General features: G+C 42.3%; 1 pseudogene; it reads right to left on the reverse strand.

Annotated features, from left to right (window-relative positions):
- Positions 1-1,160: 1,160 nt before the first annotated feature.
- The window catches only part of LOC137980864 (uncharacterized), a 2,749-nt pseudogene continuing 152 nt past the window's right edge, over positions 1,161-3,757 (reverse strand).

A 3,757-nucleotide genomic window follows, 5' to 3' on the forward strand; every position in this document is an offset into this window, starting at 1 on the left:
GATCGGTAAATCCAAAAAGGCTGCAGATTTAGTATCTAAAAGTGAATGATCAAGCTTCTACTCAGTTAATGTTAATCTTAGTGTGTGCAAGGGTGAAGTACTTTAGAGAGAGAACTTAGGGATACCATTAGCGATAAGGGAACAAACAATGTTAAAGCTTGGTTGAAGAAGTAAATACGACATGTAGCAGTTGCAATAACAGTGCAGAGCCTTGGTATCTCTACGCTAAGGCGAGTCAGCCTATCGTTTGAGCAAAATCTAACAAATTGATGAACTACAACTGTAAAAAAGGAGGTTACAATAGGGGATGACAACTCTAACAAGGCCTGTTTCGGGAGAAAAACAAAAGAATCGAGAAGACTCGGGATTTTTGATAGGAAATATGACATAGTTCTGGGATACTGCAGAAAAAAAGAGCAAAGTTTTGACATTTTACAAGAATGCCACCGAAACACTCGGAAGGATCTTCAAAATTGCCGGGAGGACTCAAAGTTTCACATGGTGTTGCTCAAACAACGTTTGTTAGAGTTGTCACTCCCATGATTTAACTCTTTTGGCACAGTGCCCCATTATGTTAAAAAGAACAAAAAAAGCACTACTCTAAAATTCGTGCGTCCTTGCTTCTGAGACTAGGTATCCAGTTCACATCATCTGGAAACTGAACAAGATAGCCCTTACATTTGTCATATTCCATAACAGTTCCACGTATCCATCCAAGATACTTTGTTTGCCCATCAACTTTCTCCTCATATTCCACTTCAACTCTCTTGCCAATCATTGCCTCTCCCAACTTTTTCCTGGATGACCGTGCCTAGAGTCTTGCCCTTTTATCAGGTGGTGTTTGGTCCAAATGCGCTTTCAGTCATTTTGCGAGCCAGAGGTTCCTCTCAAACTAAGGCGAGATTGCATCCTCTTCTTCTGCCTCTTCTCTCTCTCTTCCTGGCTGCTGGTTTCATAACTGATATTAATGTTTTGTTCGTTAAGGTGCAATCTTCACGGCATGTAGCCGGTCTTCCAAGTAGATATTCTTCATCAATACTGAGATATTCCTACATCCCTCACCGATGGACTGGCAGTTTAAAGACTCAACGGGATTGTTGGTATCGGCTGTAGATTGCCAGTCTTCAGTATCATGTACAGTGAATGCCTTACAAAACATCTTAAGAATGAGCAGATTTCGACCAGTGACAGTTATTAATTTGATTGGAGATTGCAGCTAGTTGTGGGGAGAGCAGATTTTTAGCATGAATCACGCTCTTCTTGCCACAAAGAACGTCAAATGCTAGCCTAACATCAGCCTGTTGATCAACGTCCTGGATGGCATGACCTAAGTGGCGAAAGATGCTATGCTCTTCTTGGCTTTTAGTCACAATATCGCTGACACGGTTCACTGAAGTTTTCCAATGAACCGTGCAGCCACGCATGATCTTCTCTGTTACTTCTGTTCCCATGCTTCTTTCAAAACCATTGTACTCGGCCTGGTCAAAATCCACCATTATCTGGCGAAGGTTGTGACCATTTTTAAAGGAAGGGTGGATTTTTGTGACGTGGCCAAATACTTCGGATATGGCTGTTGCATAAGCATCGCCATCCTGCTTATTCAGAAGAACTCTGGCCACTGCATTGTAACTCAACGTTATTTCGTTGAATGCTACCATATTTAGGAGGTATGGGAATCCGCTATTATTTGTGTACATTATGTCTACGTATAAATCCTTGCTGTCCTTCAACAGCTGTGCTTGATATGGCGCAAGGAAAAAGGCACAATTTCTTGATGGTGACAGCAAATATTCCCTCCCTTCCATTTGGTATTTCCCCATTTTTTCATTTACTTTAACGAGAAATTCTTCATCGACAGATGCGTGCCGATTCTCGTACTCCCTTCTGAAGTCTTCAAATTCCAGCACTTGTACTAGAGGTCTGATATTTGGGTTAAGTCTAGATCTTCCTTCTAGTACCATCTGCCTCTCTCTCCTAATCCTGCTTGGATTTGATGCTGCAGGGGATTTTTCCGCAGGAATGAAACCAATGCCATGACCTTTCTGGAGTTGTTTCGTGGTGAGGGAGCAATCCTTTTTAACTGCTGTTCGTATGTCGAGTTTTACAGCTTGCGATATGACGTGAGGTGCTGGTTTCATGTGGTTATGAGTTGTTCCCGGTAGGCACCCAATCCACCTTCTTCCGTCATCCTCAACCGGCCACACATAGACAATTTGCGCGGGACAGTTACCTGTTACCTCTAGGGTGTGTTCTGCGGCATGTTCTTTGCATTTTCTAAGCCTCTGTCCGTTGCTTACAGTGTAGGCACAACCTTCAAAACTGCAAATTTTTACACCCTCGCAAAATGCACGCCTGACCCATACCTCAGTGTTTACGTTATCTAACTTCAAATGCACCTTTTAAGTAGATGTGCCTCTCTTCGTTAATTGACAATCATCCCACATAAAATGTGGTCTTTGGCAAGATCCAATACCAGTTTTCTTTGGATCAGGGCAGTGTCCAATTCAGTCAGAGGGGACATCGAAACCGGGGTATTCGTAGGCAGATTTTTCTTTGACTGCAAACCAGTTCGTGGACTTTGCCAGTTGCTCTCTTATCTTCGGCAAGTAGTGTTTGTTTCGGTACGCAGCATCTTTATCGTTATTTACTCTTCTGGCAACTACTCGCTTTTGTTTGGTATCCTCAAAACTGTCTGGATGAGGTACAAATATGTCATATGGATTCGAAAGGAATGCTACTCCTTACTTTGTAACCGAATAAGATCGCGAGGCCTTTGTAAAGTTCTGTTCACGATTAATATTGAATGAGATTTTTATTGAACCGAAATGCATTGACCACCATTCCTTCTTAAGCGGTATACCATCCAGATGCGCTCCCTTGGAATAACTTTGCGAAGCATCTAAGTGGTCTTCGATATCAGAGGAGGTTATCCAACCTCTCTTAGAACCGCGCAACCAAGATATCACTTTTTCCTCGCTGACTCCAGACTTAATTATTGGTAGCTTTGCTACTTCTTCCAGTGCTTTAAGCAGAAGAGCGGCAGTTTCTTTGCAGTTAAATTTCTTGGCTGAAGAAATGTCACAGCTGGAACAGCACTCACCACTAGCGGCCAACTCAAATACATCTGTGGACTCGAAATTTTCTAATAGACTCTTTCGGAGGCAAGTCCCAGCCAGAAAACCATACAGCCATTTCCAGCATTGTTCATATTCTGATTTCTTATCAAGGATTTCTTCCCGAGAGCATTCCTTTATCCAATAGATTAAACGCTGATCGATGACGCTTTCGTTTACCATAATAATACCGTCTGAAGACTTGCTGTTTCGACCTGCACGACCAAACTCCTGCACCAATACTGCCATATTTCGCATGCATCCAATTTGCTAAACAAGGTTAATGTGAGGGTTGTGGGTTCCAACTTCGTACGATTCAGTAGCGACAAGGACCTGAAATTCTGTGTTTCTGTGTTTCACTTGGCATCCCGCCATGGTACGCTTTTACTTATTTTAACCAGCTTTTATCAAACCCTTGACAAGACGTTCGACATCAATCTTCAAATCCATGTAACAATGGCGTAGTCATCCTGTATAGTGTCCACTAAAGTTTTGGCCACGCCATCCGACATATTGTCGCGTTCTCTTCTATGGACGGTTTGATACTGCTCAATGTTCAATTTGGTATTCTTTTTGTTGACACTTCCCCAAATAAGAACAGGTGAACGTAGATAATTTTTGGCCAGATTTTCTAACTGTGAGTC

The sequence above is a fragment of the Montipora foliosa genome, chromosome 12 (genome assembly GCF_036669935.1).
Source record: "Montipora foliosa isolate CH-2021 chromosome 12, ASM3666993v2, whole genome shotgun sequence".
Classification (NCBI taxonomy): Eukaryota; Metazoa; Cnidaria; class Anthozoa; order Scleractinia; family Acroporidae; genus Montipora; species Montipora foliosa.